The following is a 17,200-nucleotide window of genomic DNA, read 5'->3' on the forward strand; positions in this document are numbered from 1 at the left end:
TGAGGGCACTACATTCCTTGTTCATTGTCACTATTTGTCCCTTTTTTAAGGTTCCTTTCTTGGTCAACAGTTCTTTCATGCACTTGATGTATGTGGGCATCTGTTGGAGAATTTTGATGAAGGGGATGTTGACACTGAGGGATGCAAACATGTCTAGGAATCTTGAATATGACCTATCTTTCTCACTTCCCTTGAGTCTCTGGGGAAATGGTGCTTGTGGAACAAAAGACTTGAGGGATTCTTTCTCTTTTTGTTCCTTCCTCTGTTCAGGGCTAGCCATTTGTTCTATCTCACTTACATTCTTCCTTGACTCTCCTTCATCATGCTCTGAGTGTCTGAAGCATTCTTCCTTCAGACCTTCTTCACTGCTTAGATTGATTGACTTGCATTCTTCCCACCTTACTTTTTTGGTCTCTCCTCTTGGGTTCTTTTCAGTGTCACTTGGGAAGCTATCGGTGGGCTTGGGAAATTATTGTAAAAGATGTCCTACCTAAGATTTGAGATTCTTAAGGACCTACCCTCGGTTTTTTATACTACCTCTCACTTTTTCCCTAAATTTCTTCATGTCTTCACACTCCTTGCTAAGGTATGCAAGCATGGCTTCCATTTTGGCCATCCTGTCATCATCAGGTGGTGATGGTTGGTTGGAATTGGGGTGTTATAGTGGTTGTTGTGGCTTTGGTATGGTGGCTGTGAATAAGTGCTTTGTTTGGTCTGGTATGGTCTTTGGTTGGAGTTCTGGTGAGTAGAGTTGTTATATTGGTTTAGATTATGGAGTCTGTGATCTTGGCCTTGATTTTGTTGGTTTCCCCACCCAAAGTTTAGGTGGTTCTTCCAACAAGAGTTATAGGTTTTAGAGTATGGATCATTAGCTGGCCTAGATGAATTTTCAAGATAATTAGCTTCCTCCTAGTTAACTCCTTCTTCTGTGTCCAACTCTTCTTGGGGTGATGGTTGAGTGTGGACAGCTGCAGCCTGATTCTTCTCTATTTGCTTGGTCAGTTCAGCTAGTTGCTTGGTGATCATCTTGTTCTTGGCCAAAATTGCATCCATATGGTTTAATTCCAAGACTCCCCTGTTGTTGCTCCTATCTGAGGCATAAAAGTACTCATTGTCAGCCACTGTCTCTATAACATCAATGGCTTCTTCAATGGTCTTCTTCTTATTTAGGGAACCTCCAGATGAGTGGTCTACAGCCTTCTTTGATTCATGATTTAGTCCTTCATAAAAGTTTGGATTTGCACCCACTCATTAAACATGTCAGGTGGGCATTTCCTTGTCAAATCCTTGAATCTCTCCCAGGCTTTATATAGAGTCTCACCATCCTGTTGTTTGAAAATTTGTACTTTAGTTCTCAGCCTGTTTACTTTTTGTGGAGGGTAGAACCTTGTTAAGAATCTGTTCATTACATCCTCCCAGGTGGTCAAGCTTTCCTTGGGAAATGATTCTAGCCATTTTGATGCTTTGTCCCTCAAAGAAAATGGAAACAGTAGCAATCTATAGGTGTCAGAATGAACAGCATTAGATTTAACTTTGTCACATATCCTTTGGAATTTAGTGAGATGCTCATTAGGATCCTCTTGTGAACTTCCTCCAAAAGAACAATTGTTCTGGACAAGAGTTATGAGCTGAGGCTTCAATTCGAAATTATTAGCATGAATGGTTGGCTTTTGAATGCTACTACCACAATTTCCTGGGTTTGGATTGATGTATGATCCCAGAACTCTCCTCTCTTGTCCAGCAGGGTTAGCTCCACCTCTTTTGGCATGATTGTTCACCTCTCCTTCATGATGGTTTTCCATATCATCCTCTATGGTTATATCAAAGTCTTCCTCCTCTTCTTCTGCACCAACAACCCTCTTTTCTCTTGCTTCCCTCCTTAATCTCAGGAAGGTTATTTTCGGTTCACTATCAAAGGAGGTTGAAACCTCTCTTCTACCTGTCATACAATGAACAAGTACAAGAAACAGCAAGTGTATAATCTGCTAAAATAGAATATAGTTAGCTTGGTTAGAACAATTTATCAAATAGTTAGTAGGTTAGCTTGCTGGAAAGTAAAGAAGTACGAGAAATTAAAGAGAAACAACTAAAAATGGCTGAGAATAAAATGAACAACTGAATTAAAATTCAATTAATCAAAAGAAAAAGTAAAGTGCTCAATCTAGTTATCCTTCAATTTAGTAATTCTCAATACAAAACCAATTCCCGGCAACGGCGCCATAAACTTGATTCACGTAAACTTGCCTCTCAACAAATTTCCTTCCGGCAAGTGCACCTGATTGTCGTCAAGTAAAAACTCACTATAGAGTGAGGTCGAATCCCACAGGGATTAGTAGATTGATCAATGTAAATTAGAGAATTATGCTAGTTGAGCTAAATCGGAATTGAAATTGAGATTGCAAAATGTAAATTTGGCGGGAAACATAAATTGTAAGAATTAAATGAACAGAAATTAAATTGTAGAAATTAAATGACAGAAGCTTAAATTGCAAGAAATTAAATGGGAATGGGGATTAAGCATGAAATTAAAGAAGCAGAATATAAAAGAATGGGTAGATCGGAGATGGGGAAATTTATTGGGGTCAAGAGATGTGAGAATTCTCCGGATCAAATTCATTTCTCATCTCTTCCTCAATCAATGCATTCGTTGATCTCCTTGGCAATCTTAAGTGATTAGATCCCAATTCCTTGGTAATCTAATCTCTCTAAGCATGAACAATTGACCAATTCTTTGATTTAAGTGCTTATGAGAAGAGATGAAGTTTGGTCACTGATTATACCACACAAATTCATAGATGAAAGTATTGGTAGGATTACATGTCACTATATCCATCCAAACCCCAAGCTAATCCAATGTGAGAAAACAATTCTAGCATGATCTCCTCATTCCTCTCCCAAGGTTCCGAGGAGATCCAATTATGAATAGCTTCTTTCCCAAGATAACTATCCAACTAGATGAAGAATGAAAGCTTTCTAGTAAAATCAAGAGAAAAGAAAGAAGAAGAAGAATGAAAACTAGTATTGATCCATTGAATTTACACAGAGCTCCCTAACCCAATGAAAGGGGTTTAGATGTTCATAGCTCTCAAAATAAAAATTGGAATTGAAAGATACATTGTAGGAAATTCAACAGAGAAATCCAAAGTGCAGTAGAAAGTAAAGTGAAAAAAAAAGTAAAAAAAGGAAAAGTCCTTACAAACTCAAATTCTAAGCTATTTATACACTCTCTTCCATTGATCTTCAATCTCTGAATTGGACTTTTGGCCTTGATGGAATTGGGTTGAATTGGCTCCAATTGGTTTCCCTTGCTATTGAGAAGAGATCTGTTTGAATTGCAGATTCTGATGCTTTATATTGGAGTCAACATTTGATGGCCAACATTGACTCAAACGCTCTTTAGAAAAACCAGATAACTTTGCTATTATTGGCGTTTGACTCAACGTTGGAGGGCCAATATTCCGCTACCCACGCGTACGCGTGCCTTGCGCATTTGCGCCCATGGGGTAAAATTGCTCATCCACGCGTGCACGTGCTGCACACGTGCGCGTGGATGCAAAAGTTTCATTTTCTAGCATTATAACCATGCAGGGGACTTTGGCCTCAGCGTTAGACCTCCAACATTCCTTCCAATATTGGCATATCCACGTGTCCACGTACTCCATACCTACGCGTGATTCGCCCTTTTCCCATCCACGCGTACGCATCATTGACCCGTACGCGTCGATTCAAGTTTTTCAAATCCAAATTCTGGGCTCCTCATCACGGACGTTGGAAGCTAGTGTTTGAGGCAACGTTGGACTCCAACGGTTCATTTAGTGACGCATACGCATGACCCACGTGTACACGTGGATGGTCAATTTTGTCATTCCACGCGTGCGCGTGACTCACACTTGCGCGTGGATATAGAAATTTTGCTCTTTCACGCGTATGCGTCGCTTAAAAATCATTCAGCTCCAGAATTGAACATTTTATCACAACGTTGGAGGTAACATTGGATGTCCAATGCTCCCTCCAACGTGAGCATCATCAACTTATGTAGACAATTGCTCTGCTTCTCTTCCAACGTTTGAGGCAACGTTGGTGGTCTAACTTGGCCACCAACGTTGCTTCTTCTTCATCTTTTCCAGACTCCTTCTTCAACCTTCCTCCATATTTTCTTTCACCTATCATCAACCAATACATGCATCAAAGCCTTGCTAAAGTCATGAGAATTCTCATCATTCTTAGCAAACAAGTAATTATGGCATAATTCTCATGAAATTGCATCAAATTAATCATGGTTGAATGATTTTAGGCGTACATAAATTTCTAACCCAATTGCTTACTTATAGCTCAAGAAAGTGCATAAAACCTATTAAAAACAAAGAAAAAGGCTAGTGAAACTAGCCTAAGATTCCCTGGCATCAAGTTGCTAAAGGATTATGATTTTGAACTAAGTAAATACCCTGGAAAGGCAAACATGGTGGTGGACATGTTGAGTCGGAAGTCTTTACCAGTAGCTTGGATGAGAAAAAGGAAGAGGAGTTAGTGGATAAGTTTGTGGATCTTAAGCTGGATATTGGTGAAGTTGACGGAAGAGCTTGTTTGAATCAGTTATAGATTTCAAGTACATTTAAATCAGAGATACAGAGGGCTCAGCAAGATGAACAAAAGCTTCAGCAATTATTTCAACCAGTTGGCAAGAAAAAGCATGGAGAGTTCACTAAGGATGATGAAGGGTTGTGGAGATATAAGGGGAGAATTTGCATACCGAATGTCGGGGGTTTGAGACAAGACTTGTTATCGGAAGCTCACAACAGTGGATTTTCTATTCATCCCGGAAGTATAAAGATGTATTATGACTTAAAGAAAATGTTCTGGTGGCCTGGGATGAAGAATGATGTAGCTACAGTTGTATCCAAGTGTTTGACGTGCCAGAAGGTGAAGATAGAGCATCAGAAACTGTCAGAAATATTACAATCACTTGAGATTCCTCAATGGAAGTGGGAAGGAATTGCGATGGACTTTGTGACCGGTTTACTGAGGACTAGGTCGGGATTTGATGCGGTTTGGGTGATCGTGGATTGCTTAACCAAATTCGTTCATTTTTTGCCTATCCGAGTAAACTATTCTATGGAGGAATTGGAAAGTTTGTACATCAAGGAGATTGTGAAATTGCACGGTGTGCCATCGAGCACAGTGTCAGACCGTAATTTCCGATTCACATCAAGGGTTTGGGGAGCTTTCCATAGAGCTTTCGGTATAAAGCTATGTCTCAGTACTGCATATCATCCACAAACGAATGGACAGTCGGAAATGACTATTCAGATGTTGGAAGATATGCTAAGAGCATGTGTTTTGGATCAACCTGGAAGTTGGGACCGTTACATGCCATTAGTGGAGTTTGCGTACAACAATAGCTTTTGTGCGAGCATTGGGATGGCTCTGTATGAGGTCCTGTATAGGTGAAAGTGCCAATCTCCACTTTGTTGGTATGAGACTGGTGAAGTAAGTGTTTTAGGTGCTAATTTGGTAGCAGAGACTACTGAAGGAAACCGTTGGAATTTGAAGTGGAAGAACATGTATTCCTGAGGGTTACACCGACAACTGGGATCGGAAGAGCAATCAAAACAAAGAAGTTGAATCCGAGGTTCATTGGACCGTTTGAGATTCTGAGGCGATTCGGGCCGGTGGTATATCAAGTAGCTTTGCCGCCTCACTTATCTAACTTGCTTGACGTATTCCATGTGTCACAACTCCGTAAGTACACGTCGGATGCGGCTCATGTGTTAGAGCCCGAGTCAGTCGAGTTGAGGGAGAACTTGACGTTTCAAGTAACACCAGTGTGAATTCATGACACTAGTGTGAAGAAGAGCAGGAGTGGAAGAGCATACTTGGGAATTGGATTCCGAGATGCGGAAGGATTACCCCGAGATATTCTCAGGTAATCATTAAATTTTGAGGGTAAAATTTCTTATTTGGTGGGGAGAATGTAAGAATCGAGACTAATTAATCATTTAAGTAAATAATTAATATTGCCCAAAGTAGGATCCGAAAATTTAGAATGAGAATTTGAGGATTTAAATATAATTTTTGGACTCATTAGATATTTCTGAGTTGAAAAATGTATTTTCTGCGAAAAATTGAGTAAAACCGCGAACTGGCAGCTGAATCGGTCGAACTGGTTTAAGTCTGCCCAGTACTATGTAAGAGCAGTAAAAACAGTAGAAAACCTCAGGAAAATATTTAAAGTCGAAAACCGGGCATTAATTTTAAAGGTTTAGCGCAAAGTTGGGCCAAACGGGCTAAAAATGCTAACGGGTTGGACTGGACCCAAGTTGGGGCCCAACATATATAACACTCCATTAATGAACCCATCAGCTATAAACACACACACACGCACACAAGGTGAGTGGCTGAAGTGAAAGGAAAAGGAAGAGAGAATAGTTACTATTCACATACAACTTCAATCTATCATAACTTTAGCTATGGAGCTCCGATCGCCGCACCGTTTGGGGCCACGCGATCCTCTCGAAGAGCTCTCCAGAACCCACCTAATAAAGTGGTAAGGAAATCACGAAATCTCTCTCAGTTCTTCCTTCCAAAATTTCGAATTTTAGGGTTTTGTATTGAGTGAAATTTTGTGATTTTGGGAGTTTAGGTACACTCTAGCACTTGATTGCTATTGAGTTTTTGCACCAATAATCATTGAGTAAGGTGAACAATTCAAATCTCTTGTGGTTTTATGGATTTGATGAACTCTAGGTTGAATTGTTGTAAATTATGTGTATATAGATTGAGATTGTGATTGTTGGCACTTAATTGGAGCTTTGGAGTCATTGTTGATGCTTATTGGAGTTGGTTGGTAACTTGGTTATGGTTGGAAGCTTAAATTGCACTCAATTTGTGTTTTTGTGCATATTGAGAATCGACCAAAGTATGGTTTCGATTTTTCTATGTAATATATAATATTTCTGGACACTTAGGCTAGTGACTCATAGGATAGGATTGAACTAAATTGGTTGTTGGAATTGTTGTATGATGATGTATGATTTGGGTTGTTGATTAACTAAAATGTTGATGTTGATAGTATAGTATTGAAGATTGAGATTGGAATTGATTATGATGATTGTTGGTAATGGTGGAATGATATTTGATTAATGTGTTGGTTGAAATATGAATGTATTGTTATGTATTTGATAATGGGGATTGATGATTGCATAAGGTGGAGTGGTGAATTGAGGTATGGTAAGTGTGAAATCTGATGTCTTTTGGGAGTTGATGAGATGGTGGTTTAGTTTTGGTTGTGAAATTGGAAAATTGAGAACTTTGGGAATTTTGGAAAAAACGGATTTTTGGTGAACTTTGATGGATCATAACTTGAGCCTCAGTTTTCAAATTTTCTAGAAATTTGCTTTAAATTAAAGTTCATTGAAAAATCTTTAAATGGATATAAAGTTTGTAGGAAATGGATATTTGTAGAGGAAGTTATGATCATTCAAAATTAAGTGTTGAAATCTGAATTCTGTTAATGCTGCAGAATTTGTGATTTCTGGTTTGTGTGCGCATGCACAGCCTTGTGTGCACGCACACCTCTATGAGTTTTTGAACCTGTGTGCACGCACGGCCTTGTGCGTATGCACACACAGGGGAAGGCTTACTATTGAGAGCGTTAGCACGACCCGTGCACACAACACAACCAACAAGGTTTTGCAAGCTGTGCGCATGCACAGCCCTGTGCACACGCACACGTTGGAAGGTGCATTCTGTTGAAGGCATTCACACACCTTGTGCGAGTGAATAGAATTGGAAAATTTTACATCTGTGCGTACGCTCACCTCTATGCGTACGCACACATTTTGAAAATCTTCTAGGGCATGCGCACGCACACCCCTGTGCGTACGCACATGCCCTGTTTTTCAACTAAATTCTTGTTTTTAACTGTTTCACCTTTCCAACAAGCTTGTAAACTTCTGTGACAACTTTTTAAGACTCTTTGGCTTATTTTCGGGTATCGAAAAATGGGAAAAGGTCCTATGAGATTTAATTTGGTTATACCTTGAAAAGTTAGAAAACAGAGGCTTAGGTTTTTGGTGTACTGAGGATGGGTTTGGTAGAGTGAGAAGGGAGAAAGATATATGAATTGAAAACTAATAAACTAATGAGTTTGGAAAGGAAAGTGTTTGAGATGAGTCGAGAACTTGGAGTTTGAAATGATGAATTATTGATATAATGAAATAATAAATTTTTCAAAACCACTGATGTAACATTTTTAAATTGAGATTATTGAGACGCTATGCGCCCGGAAGGGACGGCGGTTGGATCCCGCCTGTCAAGATAGCGGCGGCGGCGGCGTAAGGGCGGTGGTTCGTCCCGCTTGCGTTGAGATGTGAGGTCCGTGGCAAGAGTATCCCGCTTGCATCCCTTCGGATTAATAGAGTGTGCAGGCACAAAATCCTGGACGGTGTTTCGAGCACCATATCTCGGGGGTTCCCATTATGATTCCGAAGGCCGACATCTCCATGGAGTTGTGTCGGGTTGGCAGTTGAACCGGCAAGGTGATATCACAGCCAGTAGGACAGGCATTCATCATATGCATCTTCTATATGTTTGTATGCTTTGTCGACTTGAAATTATTTGCCTAATTGTATAACATGCCTAATTCCCTATTATTTCAATTACTTGATATATATGCCTATACTTGTGTTTTACTTGCATTGTAATTAATTGTGCTTTCTACTGGATTGAGGAGGTTCGGAAAGCGGTGGCGATGGGATCGCATGGAGGATAGGTTGGTGAAGGCTGTGGGACAGCAGAGAGATATTAGTTAGAAAATCCACTAAGTTAGATTACCCTTTAATATGTTAAGGTTTTAAATTCTGCTTTCCTGTTTTAGTTATGCTTTTAGATGAATCTTGTGGTGGATATGAAGTTCTAGGATTGCCTCTGGCGTCCCGGAGTCTTATATCTTACATCACTGGGTACTGTTATCATACTGAGAACCTCCGATTCTCATACCATATTCTGTTATTTTTTTTCAAGATGCAGGTTGCAACCCACCTCGGTGAGTTGCTTCGTTGGTGACAGAGCGGAGGATCCTGGATATATTTTGGAGTCTTTTTGCTTATTTTGTTTATATCTCTCATCTTTTGTATTTAATTTTGCCTAGAGGCTTACTTTGAGAGAAAAACTTGTATAAGTTGTTTTTAACTTTCAAAATTCTGTATTGTCTGTATATAGCTAGCTGACTTAAACTCCACGAGTCATGGCTAGATCTTTACATTCTTATACTCCTATATTTTGCTATATTATATCTATATCTTGTGTGTTAGGTTTGTAGCATCGTGTGTATGTTTTGCGCATTTCAAATCCTATTTTTGATCTGTATCCTTCATCGGGCTTCTAGAATATATTACTTCTTCTATATATTATATGTATAAGTTTTAGACTTGTCGTAACTTTTGATTAACCTTTGCTTTACGACGCGAGGTAAGGCTTAGGGTAATTAGGGTGTTACAAGAAACAGTGACATTGGGGTGATATTTGAGTATGATAATTCTATTCTATTGTGCACCCGACAAGTAAATTCTTTGTCTAAGCTGAAGAGTCTAATAATGAGTAGCGTTGGTGGTTGTAGGAGAAAAGAGATCAGAAGGTGGGGTATAGACTGCTAGCATCGATGGAAAATGAAGTCTTTCAATTTCGGCTGTTTTGGCTCCATGGCAACAAGAATGTGCACCTAATCTTTGACATCCATGGAAAAATCATGGCGGAACAAGTGATGAAGCTTTCTGTAGAGGCCGGTGATGTTGTGGCGGTGGATCTGGCCACTTGGATTTTGTGTAGGATGACCCACCTCTCGCACCACCTTCGCTACACGTTGCTAGTCCAGTGGAAGAGATGGACGTGGATGGTGAGGACTCTGACGAGGAGTATGCTGTGGATAGCAACAATAGTCATTCTTCTGAAGATGATGACGAGGAGGAATTTGTACCAGAGACGCTGGTCGAGGCATCAGTTTGGCTTCTTTTGCCTGCCCGACACCCAATTCTTCCCTTATCAGTTGTACCTAGTCACTATCATACACTTGATCTAGACACGATGCATGAGAAAATCTCATTTTTCAACATGGGTAAAAATGACTACAACTTAGACGGTGGTATGGAATTTTGGGTTGACCACAGATTCAAGAGCAGAGATTTTGTAATGCAGGGTGTAAAGAATTATAGTATTCGCAGAAGTGCTAAGTTTTGAGTTACGAGTCGGACCGATTAAAGTACCATGTGAATTGCTGGCAATATGCAACAGGATGTCCATGGAGTCTCCATGTTGTCCTCCGACAGAATCTCGAATATTGGTGAGTTCAGGTTTAACTGTGGTGTATTTTTGTATTTATGATTGTTATATTTAGTGTAAATGCCAACCATGTATGTGTTATTTTGTTTAGGAGGTGTGTAGGGTTGGAGGAGCGCACACGTGTTTAGCACCCACCATGTCTCAATATCATCGAAAGTTGGAGAGCAACCTCATCTGCAGTGTCATCCTGCCATTGATACAGTCTAGCCAATCTATCAGCTTCCTTGTTCTACAAGGTGCAGTTAGGTAAAGCTATCACTTCAAATCCTCGTACAGAAAATTTTGGATGGCGGAGTAAATGGAAATTGCACAGATATAAGGTGATTGGGAGAAGTCATACAATAAGGTGCCGAGGTTACTGCAAGCACTGCAGAGTTATTGCTACAATAAGTCCCTCGGCTAGCTGGTAATAGGCTGGACGTCACCCGGTAAGTTCAACAGCCTGGGGTCATCAAGCACATGCTACCCTGATAGGTGTCTAACTCAGCAAGCCTGCCGGTATCAATCCCAGTACTCCTATGTAGGCTGATAATTTGTGAACGATTGAATGGAGATCCTACGTCCCTCCTTAAACTAAATCCTTCAACCATCATACCACTCCGCAAGCTTGGTAAGCCACCATAAGTCCTCCCCCACCCTGTGGTGGTCAGGAACCTGTCTATATTGACCGGGTCTCTTAGCACTGGCTGTTCACCACCAAACTGGCGTTTCACCCAGTCAACATGGTAAAACTCAACTATATTGAAACAGACTAGGAGAATAACAGACATTCATATCTCCCACTTTACCTCATCCTTCAGCCATAGTGGACAGAGGACCTACAGTACAAGGTCGTTGTACAGTGTCCACAAAAGCTACAACATAAGTTTTGAGTTAATCATCAATAATAGGTACTAAAACAGGATAAGTAACTTATGCAATTGTAACTGAATAAAAGAATCTCGCTTACCTCATGTAATTATAACTGATCCAATGCTCGATGCCATCAGAGGACTCTCTGCTTGTGCTAGTCCCTGCTCCGCTGTGTCATGCCTATCAACATGTGGACATTTGTAAGAATAATGATGAGCGGATAATTTATACGCTTTTTGACATTGTTTTTAGTGTGTTTTTAGTATATTTTAGTTAGTTTTTATTATGTTTTTATTAGTTTTTAAATAAAAATCGCTCTTCTGGACTTTACTATGAGTTTTTTTATTTTTCTGTGATTTCAGGTATTTTCTGGCTGAAATTGAGGGACCTGAGCAAAAATCTGATTCATAGGCTAAAAAAGGACTGCAGATGCTGTTGGATTCTGACCTCCCTGCACTCGAAGTATATTTTCTGGAGCTACAAAAGCCCAATTGGCGCTCTCTTAATTGCGTTGGAAAGTAGACATCCTAGGCTTTTCAGCAATATATAATAGTCTATACTTTGCCTAAGATTTGATGGCCCAAATAGGCATTCCAAGTCAGCTCAAGAATTTTGGCGTTTAACTCAAAAACTGGCACAAAAGCTGGAGTTAAACGCCCAAACTGGCACAAAAGCTAGCGTTTAACTCCAAGAAAAGTCTCTACACATGGAAGCTTCAATGCTCAGCCCAAACACATACCAAGTGGGCCCAAAAGAAGATTTCTGCATTAATTACTGATTTCTGTAAACCCTAGGCTACTAGTTCTCTATAAATAGGACCTTATACTATTGTATTAGGGGGGTTCTTTGGACGTTTAGTCCCTAGACCTTGGAGGCTGGCCATTCGACCATGTTTACACCATTATCACTTTTGTATTCTCAACGGTGGAGTTTTTACACACCATAGATTAAGGTGTGGAGCTCTGCTGTCCTTCATGAATTAATACAAAGTACTATTGTTTTTCTATTCAACTCAAGTCTATTTCTTCTCCAAGATATTCATTCGCACCCAAGAACATGATGAATGTGATGATTATGTGACACTCATCACCATTCTCACCTATGAACGCGTGACTGACAACCACTTCCGTTCTACATGCAAACAAGCTTGAATGTGTATCTCTTGGGTTTCTAATCTAAGATTGGAACCTTCGTGGTATAGGCTAGAATTATTGGCGGCCATCCCTGAGATCCGGAACGTCTAAACCTTTTCTGTGGTATTCTGAGTAGGATCTGGGAAGGGATGACTGTGACGAGCTTCAAACTCGCGATTGTTGGGCGTGTGACAGACGCAAAAGGATCAATGGATCCTATTCCAACATGATCGAGAACCGACAGATGATTAGCCGTGCGGTGACAGCGCATTTGGAACGTTTTCACTGAGAGGACGGGAAGTAGCCATTAACAATGGTGATGCCCAACATAAAGCTTGCCATGGAAAGGAGTATGAATGATTAGAAGAAGGCAATAGGAAAGTAGAGGTTCAGGAGGAACAAAGCATCTTAATACGCTTATCTGAAATTCCAACCAAAGAATTACATAAGTATCTCTATCTTTATTTTATGTTTTATTTATCTTTTAATTATCAATTCTCCATCACCATCTGAATTAGCCTGACTGAGATTTACAAGGTGACCATAGCTTGCTTCAAGCCGACAGTCTCCGTGGGATCGACCCTTACTCTCGTAAGGTTTATTACTTAGACGACCCAGTGCACCTCCTGGTTAGTTGTGCGGAATTGTGACAAAGTGTGATTCACGTTTAAGAGCTCCAAGTCCTTTGGCGCCATTGTTGATGATCACAATTTCGTGCACCAAGTTTTTGGCGCCGTTGCCGGGGATTGTTCGAGTTTGGACAACTGACGGTTCATCTTGTTGCTCAGACTAGGTACTTTTCTTTTTATTTTTCAGAATTTTTAAGAATGAATTCTAGAGTTTCAAGGTGATGCTTTTATCATCACAAAAGCTGATTGATTCTCATCAATTTAGCTGCTGAATATAATGTCCTGCTGAAGCTTGGCCAACCATGTCTAATCTTTTTAGACTGAAGCTTTAGACTAACATTGCATGATTCCTGGAATTCTTATTAAAAGTTTTGAATCCCTTTATTTTCTTTTCCATATAAGTTTCGAAAATCACAAAAAAAATTTATAAAATCATAAAAATAAAAAATATTTTATGTTTCTTGTTTGAGTCTAGTATCAATTTTTAAGTTTGGTGTCAATTGCATTCTTCTTGCATTTTTCGAAAACATGCAATATGTTCTTCATTAATCTTCAAGTTGTTCTTGATGATTTCATTGCTCTGATCTTTAAATTCTCTTGTTTTGTGTGTTTTGTTATTTCTCATATGCATTCTCAATTTGTTAGTGTCAATTCGTAAGTTTGGTGTCTTGCATGCATTGTTTATTTGATCTTAGTATCATTTTTATTGTTTCTCATCATTAAAAAAATTCAAAAATATTTTCAAAATTGAGTCTTTTCAAGCTAATAATACGGAGAATTGAAGATTCAGAACATTCAGCAGAGGAATTAAACAGAAAAAGCTGGGCGTTCAAAACGCCCAGTGAAGAAGGAAAACTGGCGTTTAAACGCCAGCCAGGGTACCTGGCTGGGCGTTTAACGCCCAAAAAGGTAACAGTTTGGGCGTTAAACGCCAGAATGGATGCCATTCTGGGCATTTAACGCCAGGATGACACTAGAGGGAAGATTTTTTTTTTATCCAAATTTTTTTCAAATCTTCATAATTTTTCAAAATCAAACCTTTTTCAATCATATCTCTTCAAAATCAATTTCTTTCCATTTTTTTTATTATTTTCGAAAATCCTTGCTATAATTAATGATTTACTTCAAAATTTTCAAGTTGTTACTTGCCTATTAAGAAAGGATCAAATTTTAAATTTTAGAATCATATCATTTAATTTCTTGTTAGTCAAGTAATCAACTTTAATTTTAAAAACTTTCTTTTTCTAAATTGATTTTCAATCATATCTTCTCAATCATATCTTGTCAACCACATCTTTTTCAAAATTACTTTTCAATCATATCTTTTTAATTTCTAATTCCAAAATCTTTTTCAAAAATCACTTAATTTTTTTTCCCAATCTTAATTTTCGAAAATCCTTTACCAAATTTTCAAAATTTTTTTTATTATTTTAAAATATTTTTAATTTATTTTCGAAAATTCTTCCCCTCTTCTCACATCCTTCTATTTAAAGGACTAACACTCCTCCTCATGGTGCAATTCGAACTCTATCCTTCTTGATAAGTTCGAATTCTCTTCTATCTACCTCCTCCTTCTATTCTTCTTTTCCTCTGACACCTCAAGGAATCTCTATACTGTGACATAGAGGATTCCCTACTTTCTTGTTCTCTTCTCTTTCATATGAGCAGGAACAAAGATAAAGGCATACTTGTTCAAGCTGATCCTGAACCTGAAAGGACCTTGAAGAGAAAACTAAGAGAAGCTAAAGCACAATTCTCTCTAGAGGGCCTAACAGAGCTTTTCAAAGAAGAAGAAGCCATGGCAGCCGAAAACCACAATGCCAATAATGCAAGGAAGGTACTTGGTGACTTTACTGCACCTACTCCCGACTTCTATGGGAGAAGCATCTCAATCCCTGCCATTGGAGCAAACAACTTTGAGCTTAAGCCTTAATTAGTTTCTCTAATGCAACAGAATTGCAAGTTTCATGGACTTCCATTGGAAGATCCTCATCAGTTCTTAGCTGAATTCTTGCAAATCTGTGACACTGTCAAGACCAATGCGGTTGACCCTGAAGTCTACAGACTTATGCTTTTTCCTTTTGCTGTAAGAGACAGAGCTAGGACATGGTTGGATTCACAACCTAAAGAAAGCCTGAACTCTTGGGAAAAGCTAGTCAATGCCTTCTTGGCAAAGTACTTTCCACCTCAAAAATTGAGTAAGCTTAGAGTGGAAGTCCAAACCTTCAGACAGAAGGAAGGAGAATTCCTCTATGAAGCATGGGAAAGATACAAGCAATTAATCAGAAGATGTCCTTCTGACATGCTTTCTGAATAGAGCATCATAGGAATCTTCTATGATGGTCTGTCTGAACTGTCCAAAATGTCATTGGACAGCTTTGCTGGAGGATCTCTTCATCTAAAGAAGACGCCTGCAGAAGCTCAGGAACTCATTGAAATGGTTGTAAATAACCAATTCATGTACACTTCTGAAAGGAATCCTGTGAATAATGGGACAACTCACCAAGAAGGGAGTTCTTGAGATTGATACTCTGAATGCCATATTGGCTCAGAATAAAATATTGACCCAACAAGTCAATATGATTTCTCAGAGTCTGTCTGGCATGCAAGCAGCAACAGGCAGTACTAAGGAAGCTTCCTCTGAAGAAGAAGCTTATGATCTTGAGAACCCAGCAATGGAATAGGTGAATTACATGGGAGAACCCTATGGAAACACCTATAATCCTTCATGGAGAAATCATCCAAATCTCTCATGGAAGGATCAACAGAGACCTCAACAAGGTTTCAACAACAATAATGGTGGAAGAAATAGGTTTTGCAATAGTAAGCCTTTTCCATCATCTCCTCAGCAACAGACAGAGAATTCTAAGCAAAGCCACTCTGACTTAGCAACCATTGTCTCTGATCTAATCAAAACCACTCAAAATTTCATGACTGAAACAAGGTCCTCCATTAGAAATTTGGAGGCACAAGTGGGTCAACTGAGTAAGAAAATTACCGAACTCCCTCCTAGTACTCTCCCAAGCAATACAGAAGAGAATCCAAAGAGAGAGTGCAAGGCCATAAACACGTCTCACATGGCTGAACCTAGAGAGGAGGAAGAGGCAGTGATCTCCACTGAGGAAGACCTCAATGGACGTCCACTAACCTCCATGGAGTTCCCTAAAGAGGAACCATGGGAATCTGAGGCTCACACTGAGACCATAGAGATTCCATTGAATTTACTTCTGCCATTCATGAGCTCTGATGAGTATTCTTCCTCTGAAGAGGATAAAGATGTTACTGAAGAGCAAGTTGCTAAGTACCTTGGAGCAATCATGAAGCTAAATGCCAGGTTGTTTGGTAATGAGACTTGGGAGGATGAACCTCCATTGCTCATCAAAGAACTGGATGACTTGACTAGGCAGAGATTACCTCTGAAGAGACAAGACCCTGGAAAGTTCTCAATACCTTGTACCATAGGCACCATGACCTTTTAGAAGGCTCTGTGTGACCTAGGATCAAGTATAAACCTTATGCCTCTCTCTGTAATGGAGAAGCTAGGGATCATTGAGGTACAAGCTGCAAGAATCTCACAGGAGATGGCAGACAATTCAAAGAAACAGGCTTATGGACTTGTAGAGGATGTCTTGGTAAAGGTTGAAGACCATTACATCCCTGCTGATTTCATAATCTTAGAGACTGGGAAGTGTATGGATGAATTCATGATCCTTAGCAGACCCTTCCTAGCCACAGCAAAAACTGTGATTGATGTTGACAGAGGAGAATTGATCATTCAAGTGAATGAAGACTCCCTTGTGTTTAAAGTTCAAGGATATCCCTCTGTCACCATGGAGAGGAAGCATGAAGAGCTTCTCTCAATACAGAGTCAAACAGAACCCCCACAGTCAAACTCTAAGTTTAGTGTTGGGAGGTTCTAACATTGCTCTGAACATCTGTGAGGCTCCATGAGAGCCACTGTCAAGCTATTGACATTAAAGAAGCGCTTGTTGGGAGGCAACCCAATCTTTAATTATCTATATTAAATTTCTATTTTCTTTTGTTATTTTATGTTTTCTGTAGGTTTATGATCATGTGAAGTCACAAAAATAATTGAAAAAGAAAAAACAGAAGTAAAAACAGTATTAAAAATAGAACACCCTGGAGGAGAAACTTACTGGCGTTTAAACGCCAGTAAGGGTAGCAGAATGGGCGTTAAACGCCTAGTCTAGCACCATTCTGGGTGTTTAACGCCAGAAATGGGCACCAGAC

At 39.5% G+C, this 17,200-nt stretch overlaps 2 non-coding genes across 2 annotated transcripts; one reads left to right on the top strand and one right to left on the bottom strand.

The window, feature by feature from the left end:
* The first annotated feature begins 1,257 nt into the window (after positions 1-1,257).
* On the top strand, positions 1,258-1,361 carry LOC112768851 (small nucleolar RNA R71). Its single transcript, XR_003186233.1, has one exon. It is a non-coding gene; the product is annotated as a small nucleolar RNA R71 (small nucleolar RNA).
* Positions 1,362-15,149: 13,788 nt separating this feature from the next.
* LOC112768783 (small nucleolar RNA R71) lies at positions 15,150-15,257 on the bottom strand. The gene has a single exon (XR_003186172.1). It is a non-coding gene; the product is annotated as a small nucleolar RNA R71 (small nucleolar RNA).
* Positions 15,258-17,200: the final 1,943 nt, after the last annotated feature.

The sequence above is a fragment of the Arachis hypogaea genome, chromosome 17 (genome assembly GCF_003086295.3).
Source record: "Arachis hypogaea cultivar Tifrunner chromosome 17, arahy.Tifrunner.gnm2.J5K5, whole genome shotgun sequence".
NCBI classification, from domain to species: Eukaryota; Viridiplantae; Streptophyta; class Magnoliopsida; order Fabales; family Fabaceae; genus Arachis; species Arachis hypogaea.